The 14,432-nt window shown below is 43.9% G+C and overlaps 1 pseudogene; it reads right to left on the bottom strand.

Annotated features, from left to right (window-relative positions):
* Positions 1–13,396: 13,396 nt before the first annotated feature.
* LOC126185674 (5S ribosomal RNA) lies at positions 13,397–13,514 on the bottom strand (annotated as a pseudogene).
* Positions 13,515–14,432: the final 918 nt, after the last annotated feature.

Below are 14,432 nucleotides of genomic sequence, written 5' to 3'. Positions count from 1 at the left end.
TTGCTGCGTGAGAAACAGTGTGCTGTTCTCGAGTTTCAAATTCGAAGGGTTCGTCCACACTTGGAGCACCCTCTCCTTTAGCATGACAATGCCAGACCAGACACGAGTGCTGCGATATCTGCAACAGTCCTACGCCTTTGGTTCACTACTACCTGTCATCCTCCTTACAGTCCTCACTTGGTCCCCTCCGATTTTCATCTGTTTCCAAAACTTAAAGAACACGCTCCAGGACTTCAGTTTCATAATGAAGAAGCGGTGCAAGCAGAGGTGAGGCTGTGGCTCCGTCAAGAAAGTCATACGTTCTACCGTGCCGGTATCAACAATCTGGTCTCTTCACTGGGAGAAATATATACGTCACGAGTATAACTATGTTCAGATATAAACATGTAGACATAAAGAATAAAGATGTATAATGTCAATAACGTTTATTGTACTAAACAATTTTGAAGCGTTTTCACATATAAAATTCGGAGGCATTACTATTCAGGGTACCCTGGTATATGAGGCTCAATGTAAAGTGTATCCTATACGAAGGAAGGTGATTATCATCACTTTCACTTTTGTCGAATGCTTTTTATATTTGAAAGTTCAAAACTTCTTCGTAGTGTCAATTCCACGATAATACGTAGGCCTACCAAGGTTACTTGGTCTCGTATGCATTATACTGTTTGAACTCATGACGCCTTTACTTGTAATTCTCTTAGGAAGGCAATATCCCTTGATAACTTTGTAAACAGCAAGCCTATGTAAAAAGAAATTTGATTCAAACTGTGGTACAAAAATATAATGAAATTGCAATGAAATGAATACCCCTAGCTGCATACAGGCGTTGATATAAGTCAACGGGGATAGTTGAAAATTTGTGCCCCGATCAGGACTCGAACCCGGGATCTCCTGCTTACAGGGCAGACGCTCCATCTATCATTTTTTAAAATCTCATTTTGTTCTATATTGTTCGTTGAATTTGTTCGAGGTGGACGTCCAGTGACACCCATTTAGGTTCTTCGCTAACCCTCTGACTGAACATACTTAGCTATCGTGCCGGCTATCTAAGCCACAGAGGACTCAGAGGATAGTGCGACTGTAGGGACTTTTCTCTGGCACGTCTCCCGTGAGACCCACATTCCCGACTTATTGCCACGCACCATATTCATAGTGCCCCTGCCCATTACGCTCATTACTCACGACTTTTTGCCGATTCCCGTAAGAGTTCGGGCACTGTTTGTGCATCCACACAGAAGAAGCCTTAACTAAACAGGGTGTTACAAAAAGGTACGGCCAAACTTTCAGGAAACATTCCTCACACACAAATAAAGAAAAGATGTTATGTGGACATGTGTCCGGAAAAGCTTAATTTCCATGTTAGAGCTCATTTTAGTTTCTTCCACCTACGCTCAATGGAGCACGTTATCATGATTTCATACGGGATACTCTACCTGTGCTGCTAGAACATGTGCCTTTACAGGTACGACACAACATGTGGTTCATGCACGATGGAGCTCCTGCACATTTCAGTCGAAGTATTCGTTCGCTTCTCAACTACAGATTCGGTGACCGATGGATTGGTAGAGGCGGACCAATTCCATGGCCTCCACGCTCTCCTGACTTCAACCCTCTTGACTTTCATTTATGCGGGCATTTGAAAGCTCTTGTCTACACAACCCCGGTACCAAATATAGAGACTCTTCGTGCTGGTATTGTGGACGGCTGTGATACAATACGCCATTCTCCAGGGCTGCATCAGCGCATCAGGGATTCCATGCGACGGAGGATGGATGCATGTATTCTCGCTAACGGAGGACATTTTGAACATTTCCTGTAACAAAGTGTTTGAAGTCACGCTGGTACGTTCTGTTGCTGTGTGTTTCCATACCATGGTTAATGTGATTTGAAGAGAAGTAATAAAATGAGCTCTAACATGGAAAGTAAGCGTTTCCGGACACATGTCCACCTAACTTATTTTCTTTCTTTGTGTGTGAGGAATGTTTCCTGAAAGTTTGGCCGTACCTTTTTGTAACACCCTGTATACAGGTCTATTACAAAAGATTGAAGCGATTTCATAAATTCACTGTAGCTCCATTCATTGACATATGGTCACGACACACTACAGATACGTAGAAAAACTCATAAAGTTTTGTTCGGCTGAAGCCGCACTTCAGGTTTCTGCCGCCAGAGCGCTCGAGAGCGCAGTGAGACAAAATGGCGACAGGAGCCGAGAAAGCGTATGTCGTGCTTGAAATGCACTCACATCAGTCAGTCATAACAGTGCAACGACAAAATGGTTCAAATGGCTCTGAGCACTATGGGACTTCACATCTGTGGTTATCAGTCCCCTAGAACTTAGAACTACTTAAACCTAACTAACCTAAGGACATCACACACATCCATGCCCGAGGCAGAATTCGAACCTGCGACCGTAGCAGTCGCGCGGTTCCGGACTGAGCGCCTAGAACCGATAGACCACCGCGGCCGGCAGTGCAACGACACTTCAGGACGAAGTTCAACAAAGATCCACCAACTGCTAACTCCATTCGGCGATGGTATGCACAGTTTAAAGCTTCTGGATGCCTCTGTAAGGGGAAATCAACGGGTCGGCCTGCAGTGAGCGAAGAAACGGTTGAACGCGTGCGGGCAAGTTTCACGCGTAGCCCGCGGAAGTCGACGAATAAAGCAAGCAGGGAGCTAAACGTACCACAGCCGACGGTTTGGAAAATCTTACGGAAAAGGCTAAAGCAGAAGCCTTACCGTTTCGAACACATTGATGGGGACATGCTGCGCCGAGTGTGGGAGGAACTTGATTATCGGCTTGATGTCTGCCGAATCACGAAAGGGGCACATATCGAACATTTTTGGATGCCTAAAAAAACTTTTTGAGTTTTTGTATGTGTGTGCAAAGCATTGTGAAAATATCTCAAATAATAAAGTTATTGTAGAGCTGTGAAATCGCTTCAATCATTTGTAATAACCCTGTATATACTGTAGAAGCCTTCAATATATACATATACATGAAGATGGTAACTAGTTAAGGCTCACCACCCATTTGACCATCTTCTTCTGTGCGGGTGCACAAACAGTGCCCGAACTCTTACGGGAATTGGCAAAAAGCCGCGAGTAATGAGTATATTGGGCAGGGAGACTATGAATATAGTGCGGGACAATAAGTTGGGAATGTGGGACTCACGGGAGGCGTGCCAGAGATAAGTCCCTGCAGTCGCATCATCCTCTGTGTCCTCGGTGGCTCAGTTAGATGGAGTGTCTGCCGTGTAAGGTGGAGATCCCAGTTTCGAGTCTCGGTCGGTGCACACATTTTCAACTGTCCCTGTTGACTTATATCAACGTCTATCTGCAGCTAGGGGTATTCACTTCGTTCTAATTTCATTCTAACAAGCCGCATAGTTACCGATGGTATCTGTTCTTTCGGAGATGTCCTAAAGAACAGATACCATCCTCATTTATACTCGTATATAAATATAATAATTCGCTTCTATTTTTTTTTTAAATTTGTGGTAACTTCCTATGAGACCAAATGGCTGTGGTCATCGGTCCCTAGGCTTACACACTACGTAATCTAACTTAAACTAACTTACGCTAAGGACAACAACACACACCCATACCCGAGGGAGGACTGGAACCTCCGACGGGATGAGGCGCCTCAGGCTGCGCGGCTACCCCGCGCGGCATTCGCTTCATATTAAACTGAAAAACGTGAACAGAATCTGAGAAAGAAAAGATTCAACGTATTACATTTGTGTCCATGTAAATATTAATTCACATAGTTCTGAGACGGCTGCTCACACAATTCACACATCTCTTTTCTCGGTTCGCGTCCCTGGCATTATGAATGACAGTTTATGGCAAACCATCTCTTGAGCAAGATATATGAAACAAGCGAAATACCCTCAGATTAAGGAAGAATATAATAAATACAATTTCAAAGAATGCAGGTGTTAACAGGTGTGAGTAGTTAGTTTAATAAGTCATGGTTTCAAAATACTAACACTAATTTTTTACAGAAGAATGGAAAAACTGGTAGAAGCTGACCCCGGGGAAGGTCAGTTTAGATTCTGGAGAAATGTAAGAACACGGAAGGCGGTACTGACCCTACGATTTCTCTTAGAAGATAGGTTAAGGGCAGGCAAACCTACGTTTATAGCGTTTGTAGACTTAGAGAAAGCTTTTGACAGTGTTGGCTGGAATACTCTCTTTGAAATACTGAGGATATTAGGGGTAAAATACAGGTATCGAAAAGCTGTTTACAACATGTGGAGAAACCGGACGGCAGTTGTAATAGTCAAGGGGCATGAAAGGTAAGCAGTGGTTGCGGAGGGAGTGAGACAGGGTTGTAGCCCATCGCCGATGTTATTCAGTCTGTACTCTGAGCACGCAGTAAAGGAAACAACAGAATAATTTGGAGTAGGAATTAATGTCCAGGGAGGAAAAATAAAAACTTTGAGCATTGCCGACGACACTGTAATTCTCTTAGAGACAACAAACAAGTTGGAAGAACAGTTGAACGGCATGGACAGTGTCTTGAAAGGACGATATTAGATGAATATCAACAAAAGCTAAACAAAGATAAAGGAATGTAGTCGAATTACATGAGATGATGCTGAGGGAATTAGATTAGGAAACTAGATACTTAAAGTAGTAGATGAGGTTTGCTATTTAGGCAGCAAATGAATAGATGATGGCCGAACAGAGATGATGTAAAATGTAGACTGGCAATGAAAAAAAAGTTTCTGAAGAAGAGAAGTTTGTTAACATGAAGCACAGATTTAAGTGTCAGGAAATCTTTTCTGAAAGTATTTGTGTGGAGTGTAGCCATATATGGAAGTGAAACATGGATGACAAACAGTTTAGACAAGAAGAGAAAAGAAGCTTTTGAAACGTGGCACTACAGAAGAATCCTGAAGGTTAGATGGGCAGAGCACGTAACCAATGAGGAAGTACTGAAGAGAACTGGGGAGCAAAGAAATTTGTGGTACAAGCTGACTAAAAGAAAGGTTCGGTTGGCAGGACATATTCTAAGACCTCAAGGAATCATAAATTTAGCACTGGAGGGGAGCGTGGGCGGTAACAACGTTAGAAGGAGACCAAGAGTTGAATACAGCAAGCAGTTTCATAAGCATGTAGGTTGCAGTAGTTACTCCGAGATAAAGATGATTGCACAGGATACAGTAGCATGGAGAGCTGCGTCAAACCAGTCTTCGGACTGAAGACAACATCAACAACATGACGGTAAAAGATGTGACTGTCTGAAACAGCGCGTGAAAATACGTTTCGAATTATATTTCATTTACTGCCATTTAATGAGTTTTATACCAGGATAATTACGATAGTTAATTTCTATGATTAGAAGCGTTGTGGCTTTATTTTACAAAAATAAGTTAAGTGAAGTGTGTATACCGGCCATATTAGTAGAGCATTTGATGCGCTAATGACATATGGCGCGTTGGGAGATAACGTCCCCTACTGAATGTCATACGTTGCCCGAGGAAGGTAATGTACCAGAGCCAGTGATATCAGAGTTTGCGCGGTTTCCCTGAAAATGAAATTACTAGGCGCTGAAAAGATGGAGAATATTCGGTCGCAAAAAAGAAGTGAATAGCTTATTGAAAATCTTGGTAGTGACTTGCAGTTTGTAATTATTTCTAACCACGTCAGTGTTCTGTATTACTAATGCAAAGTAAGTGTGTGGTCTACCCCAAAGTGATCGATTCGAGCCGGCCGGTGTGGCCGAGCGGTTCTAGGCACTTCAGTCTGGAACCGCGCGATCGCTACGGTCGCAGGTTCGAATCCTGCCTCGGGCGTGGATGTGTGTGATGTCCTTGGGTTAGTTGGGTTTAAGTAATTCTAAGTTCTAGGGGACTGATGACCTCAGAAGTTAAGTCCCATAGTCCTCAGAGCCATTTGAACCATTTGGTCGATTCCAATTTCAGTGGTGGTAGAAATATTCAGCAACATTTGGCCGCCAAGGAAAGCGTAGATAGAAGCCTCAAACTGCTGATTAGTAGACTGTGAGTCAGTATCTCGGCCGGCCAGTGTGGCCACGCGGTTAAAGGCGCTTCAGTCTGGAACCGCGCGACCGCTACGGTCGCAGGTTCGAATCCTGCCTCGGGCATGGATGTGTGTGATGTCCTTAGGTTAGTTAGGTTTAAGTAGTTCTAAGTTCTAGGGGACTGATGACCTCAGCTGTTAAGTCCCATAGTGCTCAGAGCCATAGCCAGTATCTTGGATGAAATTCCAAATCTCTCCACAATGTTTCAGGAAACGAGAGCGTTTAACACTGCTGACAGGGCTCGGTCCATCAAATGGAGACATCAAGTGCGGCGGTCCCCTATGTGCTATTCGAGAAGAACTGGTAGTGATACGGCAAAGGGAAGTCACCAAATTTATTTGTCATCAACAATGCAAGAGCAACTTTACATTCGCCATGCACCCATCATAGTAATCTACTTTAAACTGACCTATCTGGGTCACAGTAATCAAACGTCCGCTGCAAATGAAAAGTGTGAAAATGCACGAACAAAGGAAGAATATCCAATTTGGTGACTGCAAATCTCTTGGGATCTCGATATCAAAATTGTCATGCATTTCACTTTTGATTAATTTTAATTATTTTATTGTAACGAAGAAATTAAGAATGAAATCGTAATATACGTTTCTCCTAAAATCTAAGAAAATTAATAGAAATCGAAAATTGATTATTACTCGTTCAGAAACTGGTCTAAAGCCTTTAGCTCTGTGCTGTTACGGCTTCATGAATTTTGTTTTAATGGGTGCTGTCTCCATAGAGAAGATTCGTTATCAATATTTCTGGACGTCCAAAGGAAAATACGGATATTGTTTGACAATGGAAGAAATAACGAATCATTTTGTTGCAGCAGTTAGTTTTCTGGGTTGAAACATTGATATTGAATTTTGTTTGGTGTAAATCACACATACAACTCTTGCTGAATACCATTCAATGAACAGTGAGACAGTTCTGTGACTTAAATGCGAGCTACACAGTTCAGCAGCAAAGATAGTAATGCTGTCAGTTCAAACACAGAGCCGTTGAAACAATAGCATTAGCAATGTTAAACGTGGACGGCTTGTGCTATATAATCATATTTATTCATCTAGCTCTGCTTTCTCAGTGTAATTTGCCTTTGTTTTACTTTACTTACTGTGCTGCATTGTTGTCATTTCGCTTTCTTTATCGCTTGTTTTCAAGTAAAAAGGAGGATCGTACGACATTTTGACAATAGGTATCTTTTTTTAACGCACGCGTTACTGCTTCTTAAGGTGACGGGCTTGGTGTGGATCATAAAGTGTGATGCACCCGAGTACAACCTAAATATGCTATAACACACACACACACACACACACACACACACACACACACACACACAACCGATGTGCCACCCAGGAATTATCCATATGGGACGGAAGTCCGAAAATGTAATGTAAATGTACATGCATGCATGTCTGAAGGAAAATTGCTTCAATCTTCTTAACAACACAGGCAATGCAATAATGTATTTATCCGCCGATACTAGGCAGCGACTTTCAATTAAAACGTCCTCCCCTGCACAGGAATTATACTATGTGTATACGACTACAGGTTGTGATGCAAGAACGATGATATATGGGAGTTTGGGTTTGGCCGTAAGTCGTGTATGGATAGCCAAAGCGGCTCTTGTAAAATTTAATTGCAAATAAAAGCAAAAGAAACTCCATGATCGATGGGTCAGTGGATCGCGGAGAAAAAAATTACACCGGTTCCAAAAAAAAGCATCATTGCATATACAAGAAAGAGTTTCATATGGTTGGTAACGCATGTTTGTACTTGCTTTTTTTTTGTCTGATCCTAATGGCATATTTCCGTTGTGGCATGTAATACTACAGGGCCATATAGATCTGTCAGATCATTATTACACAATATGAACACTAAGGCCCCAGCATACGTCTCCGGGGCGCAAGCTGAACAGTGTACACAGTTTCCATTATCCTATTCACCGCTGGAAAAACATGTGCACTCTGGCGCACTGCTGTATAATAATAATAATAATAATAATAAGCGGTTAATGCGACCGCTCGCTTAAAGCGAGAAATCATGTTTCGAGTCCCGGTCCGGCACAAATTTTCATTGCCATCATTCCCTTGTACAGGTGATGGTTGTTCGTATTCACAACTGCGAATACATTTCATGGAATCTGTAACGGCTGTAATCACCGCATTGCATGCAATTGCATGCATGTCCTAAGGAACACTACGTCGTTCTTCTTAACAAGTATCGTATTTATCCGCCTACACCAGGCAGCGACTTTCAATTAAAATGCCCTCCCCTGTACGGGAATTAAATAATGTATGTACGAGTACAGTACAGTACGAGTAAGTATATCACTGATACTGCGAAAGGTCAATTCTTGTGTTGGTGTTTATCCAGGAACGACAGTATATAGATATTTGAAACTGACCCTGAGCAGTACAAGGGTAGCCAAAGAGGTTAATCCGGCTGCTCGCGTAATGCGGGAAATGCGGTTTCGAGTCTAGGTCCGGCAGTAGTTTTCATTTCCGTCATTCCTTTATGCAGCTGATGGTTATTCGTATTCGCAACCTCGAATACATTTCAAATAATTCTTCCATCTAGATACCTGTAGTCATAGCAAAATCTATACTTTCTTGTACCATCTGTTGACCTTTTGGGAACAGTTTCACCGCAGGGACGTATCACTAGGTTCAATAATGCCATCAGATATCTGCTGACAGATTAACTCTTCCATTATCAGTTGTAGGTGATGTGGGACTCTGTATGGTTTCTCGTACACTGGAGCATTGTTACCTGTTGGTATCTCATGTTGCGTTACTAGTGTTGCTGATAATAGTCCATTAGGATTAAACACATCAGTAAACTGTAGTAACAAACTTTCATCACTATTCTACCTTTTCTCCCTAAGTTATTTACCTTTTCACGTAACGTAGGTGCTCTGACGGTCTGCTTGCATACTTCACTAGACCTAACTAAACCACACTTCTCCAAGACGTCAAGTTGGCAAACAGTAAACTCCTGGCTGACGCACCTCATCATGATCCACACTCTCCAGAACAATGTAGTCTCCTTGTATTTCTCTTAAGTGTACTGCACTCCACGCACAAAACAGATTGACGTATCCATTTCGTCATTGTATTCCAATGTTTCTGCAACATTTAATATCTCACTCAGTAGGTCAGGATCCACATTCCCCTACACTGTCTATCCTGTACCGCTTGGTATTTATCGTGCGAATTTAGTTTTAGTGCAGATGACTGCAATTTATTTAATACCATCTTCATTACTGGTGAATCTTGTGACGATGTAACACTTGCAGTGGTCGTTCCCAGCTCGAACCATATCCAACTGATACTGCGAAAGGTCAATTTTTGTCAAGTCCCAGGATTGCAGAGTAGCCCTCGCCAACATGTGGCAGTACCTCCACGTTCTCCTGCAAGTTTCTTGGTTCAACACAAAGTATTGACCCAAATGACGCCATCTCACTCTCCCATACTCCACACAATCTTCCTCGTGGAGACTTCAGTCTCGTCTTACCAAGAAGGCCCCTGAGTCCACCAAAAATCTGTGTTCCGTTCCATTTATCCTGCCAAACAAGCAGAATTCCTCCACTGCATAGTTTTGACGGTACTGCGTTATATCATCGAGCCTGAGCAATTCTCATTGGTGTTTAACGAAGGCGTTTCCCGACGCTCCATTCTTATGTTGGCAGTCTCACGCCTGATGCTCTACTTCCACTCATACGTAACACTGAGTTGTGGCATTGCTCCTTAATGTGGCTCGTATGCCCGCACCTATAACATCTCACCTCAGAGGAAAACACATTTCGGTTACCTTGTCCTTGGGAAGCAATGTCAATTTCCTCAAGTTGTTTGGCAACACTAATGGCGGTGGCTAAGTCTCTTGGGGTTTCGATCCCGACCTTCCTCGACATATCCACTGGCAGTCCCCTTAAAAATACATCCAGCGCCATGTTTTCTTCCTTCTGCAAAACACTCATGTCCAATTCAGCGTTTTGCTTTAATTCATTGGCTTGTGCCCTGATTTTTCCAGTCCTGTCCGAAAATGCCGCCACCAATTCGTTGCGCTTTTGCATCAAACAATTACGCTGTTCCCTAAAAAATTCGCTCTGTTCTGCGTGCAGACCGTTGGTAAAGCCAGTTAATAAGTCGTTCATATATATGTGCTTTACTGAGTCCGTCGTGGTACATGACGTACGTTTTCGCTGCCAGTCAACCGTAACTCAGCCGTAAGCAAGCACGGCTCATCTCGCCAATTTTCTAACTTGGCGGCAGCCTTCAGATAACTGATTAACACTGAATCATCAGTTGACTTAACCAAAAAAATGACACTAGGTTAGTTGCTACGGGATCTGTGAAGGATATTGGTACATTAAATAAAATTTTCGCCTCCACCGAATCGGCTTGTACCCACTCTTTAACGGCTTGTAAGGTCCCAAATTTTCTCTGGAACTAGGAATTACTTTCCCGCAACTCGGCATTACTTTCTCCCATCTCAGCGGCTTGCCCCCTGCAAAGTTTAGTTGCTTCCTGCGCCGTTGTTGCTCCTGTTTCTGGAATTTGTGCAATAGCCATCTGACAGTGCAAAAAATATGACGAATCACCACAATAAGCATACAGCTAGAGACACAATAAGACTAATCTTAATGCAGTATCACTGCTGCGATTCATAGTCAAACTATCAAGTGTTACATGTAACTGGCACTGCCTTGATACATGGCAACTCTTTCCGGATGAAATTACAGTATTGGCACCTAAGTGGTGACAAATACTATTCCTTGCTGTTGTCCATAAATTGTGGAAGATCCACAAGATCCTGCAGCTTCAGCATAGTCACTTTTAAATTATGCTGATCGCCCCCCTACCTACTAACCACGATCGTAGCACAGAAAATAAATGGCCGAAACCATGAGTCACTCACCAACCCATATTGTTGGACTGCAACAGATTAAGATGCTATACAGTGCCCAGCTACACCTCCGGGCCGGCTGGGGTGGTCGAGCGGTTCTAGGCGCTACAGTCTGGAACCGCGCGACCGCTACGGTCGCAGGTTCGAATCCTGCCTCAGGCATGGATGTGTGTGAGGTCCTTAGGTTTAAGTAGTTCTAAGTTCTAGGGGACTGATGACCTTAGAAGTTAAGTCCCATAGTGCTCAGAGCCATTTTTTACACCTCCGGCACCAGATGACTTCTACCACCAGATGTAATGCCCGTGGGGTAAGACAGTGCGTTGGGTGGCGGTTGAGGGTAGGTTGAAGTCAGGAGGCTGTCTGGCCATCACCTCATGTGTGGGTGAATGGTGGCTTGGTGAATGGATGCCTGTCAGACGCCCGAATATGTTACTAAAAGAACATTAAGTCACCAAACATTTATTGATGATTGTTCAAATTTCGCACCAGTCGCATACGAGTGGCGCTAGTTGCACCACTATGAGGATGCAAATAAAGTTTCCTTTATACACACGCTGTAACGGTCGTGAGCATTAGTTACCACTGAGATTGGAAGTGGTGAGTTGATGTTAGCCGAGAAGGCGACAAAGACGCCATTATCAACACCTCATTCAAGTTTGAGCGAGGTCTGTATCAGGCCTACGAGAATCTGGATGTTCCTTCTGCGATACTGCAGAAATTATGTGACTGCTGGCAGCGGTGATCACCGGATCGTAAGGTGGCAAGAAGACCGGGATCCAGACGACGACGTGACATTACCGACAGGGAGGAACATCGTGTTGGGAGTATGGCTCTAGCGCATCGTACTGCATTTGCAGAAGCAATTTGAGCAGCAGTTGGCACCACAGTGACGCAAATCAGTTACTTTAAGGACATCTCCGAGACAGATGCCCTGTATCGTTCATTCCACTGATAACAAACCACCGCCGTTTGCGACTTCAGTGGTGTCAAGCGAGAGGTTACGAAAGGGCAGGGTGGAGATCTGTTGTGCTTTCTGATGAAAGCTGGTTCTGCCTCGGTGCCGGAGATGGCCGTGTGGTGGTTGGAAGGTGGCCAATTGAGGGCCTGCAACCAACCTGTCTGCGTGCTAGACACACTGAACCTACACCGGGAGTTATGATGTGGGGTTCAGTTTCGTATGACAGCAGGAGCACTCTCGTGGTTATCCCCCGCACCTTGAATGCAAATTTGTATGTCAGTCTGATGATTGGACCTGTTGTGCTGCTATTCATGAACAGCATTCTACGGGGTTTCCAACAGGATAACGCTTGCCGTATACCACATTTCTAACCCAATATGCTCCACAGAGTGTCTACACGCTGCTGTGGCCTGCTCGATCTTCAGGTCTGTCTCCAATCGAACACATATGGACCATCATCTTACAATTACTCCAGCGTCATTCACAACCAGCACTAACCGTTCCTGTATTGACCAACCAAGTACAACAAGCATGGAACTCCATCCCAAAAACTGACATCCGGTACTTGTACAACACAATCCATGCACGTCTTCATGTCTGCATTCAACGTTCTGGCGGTTATACCAGTTATTACTGTGCTAGCATTTCACATTTGCAATGGCTTATCTTATACATAATGTTAACCACTTGAATATGTTACCTATAGAAATGTACTCCCCAATTTTGAACGAGAGGCCCTCAGGATACAAGGCAGCAGCAGGTGCAGTAGGTTCCCGTAGTGTGCTGCTGGTTGAAGGCGCGCAAGCCCTTCACATCTGTCTCTTCATGTATGTCAGCGTTGCGGCTAACAGCGTCTATGTCCCTAGTGTGGGACTTGCTGGTCCACAGAAGCTTATTGATCGCTAGATGAGCAGGTGGCAGACCGACATAGGTCCTCCTCCAGCTGCTCGGCTGCAAGCTGAGGTACTTCTGTTGGAAATGAACAATATTTATATGGGACTGGCCAGCGTTAGTTATTGTTAGGCGAATGTGACATATCTTTGCTTGCTTTCCCCATCTGGTCAACCTTCCAGTATGCTCCATGATGTCCCAACTCTCCAATTCACACTATTTGGCTGGTGCATTGGTAGCGTCAGTAGACTGAGTAGATACTCTTGCATTTCACTTACTCTTTGTTACTTGACCGTACGTGGTCACCAGAATGACGATACCTCTATCCTTGTGATGTAGTTTTTCTACACTGGCGCGGCTCGGTAGTACAGCCTTCTCAAGTAAGCACTCCGTCTTCAGACCACGAGTGGCCTATTGGGACCATCCGACCGCCGTGTCATCCTCAGTGGAGGATGCGGATAGGAGGGGCGTGGGGTCAGCACACCGCTCTCCGGTCGTCATGATGGTATTCTTGACCGAAGCCGCTACTTTTCGGTCGCGTAGCTCCTCAATTGGCATCACGAGGCTGAGTGCACCCCGAAAAATGGCAACAGCGCAAGGCGGCATGGATGGTCACCCATCCAAGTGCCGACCACGCCCGACAGCGCTTAACTTCGGTGATCTCACGGGAACCGGTGTATCCACTGTGGCAAGGCCGTTGCCCCTTCTCAAGTAACGAAAGTTAAATTATAACCATCCTGTACATTAATTAGTTCAAAATCATTGCGAACTATTAAAATTATTGATGATAGCTTTGTAGTCAATTTGTTTATAGTACTATGTGTGATGCATGGAGGTAACCAACTGTTATTCGGGTAAACAACTGGGCCACTTCTCCTGACGAATAATGTTGCCACTTTTACGCATTGGACGCCATGTCGGCATTAGTGGTTCACAGATGAAACTATCATACCGAAAGAAGCAACATGGAACTACATTTGTAGGTCAAAAGATATTGTTTAATCCATGGTAATGTAAAAAAAAGCAGTACTCTGTGTATAAGTGAGGTGACAAGAGTAATATAAATGACATACGTCACATGGCCGGCCGCGGTGGTCTAGCGGTTCTAGGCGCTCCGTCCGGAACCGCGCGACTGCTACGGTCGCAGGTTCGAATCCTGCCTCGGGCATGGATGTGTGTGATGTCCTTAGGTTAGTTAGGTTTAAGTAGTTCTAAGTTCTACGGGACTTATGACCTAAGATGTTGAGTCCCATAGTGCTCAGAGCCATTTTTGAACATACGTCAGATGACTGAAAATCAGAATAGTTTTTACTGAAAAAAATCGAAGAAGCTTCCTATGTCAAATTCACCGTCAAGAATGATAGTGCGTATTAAAAACATATGATTACATCTCAGCAGGCAGAAGCACTAATCAGGGTAAAAAATACGGTATGGACACTTTTCTCATCTTGGGCACTTTACTCCATCGTCCCCTACTACTTAGAAATTCAACGTCATTTGCGTGAAACAGACCGAGAGAAAGTCCGGATTTGCGGCAAAAAAATTCACGGATTTTGCACGGCATTAAAGCACCTTCTAACATTGTGTTGCTTTGTCGGGAATTACATTACATATTCTAAT

This window comes from Schistocerca cancellata, chromosome 4, assembly GCF_023864275.1.
Source record: "Schistocerca cancellata isolate TAMUIC-IGC-003103 chromosome 4, iqSchCanc2.1, whole genome shotgun sequence".
In the NCBI taxonomy this organism is placed as follows: Eukaryota; Metazoa; Arthropoda; class Insecta; order Orthoptera; family Acrididae; genus Schistocerca; species Schistocerca cancellata.
The sequence above is the reverse complement of the archived record's forward strand: the minus strand, read 5'-3'. Positions and strand labels throughout refer to the sequence as shown.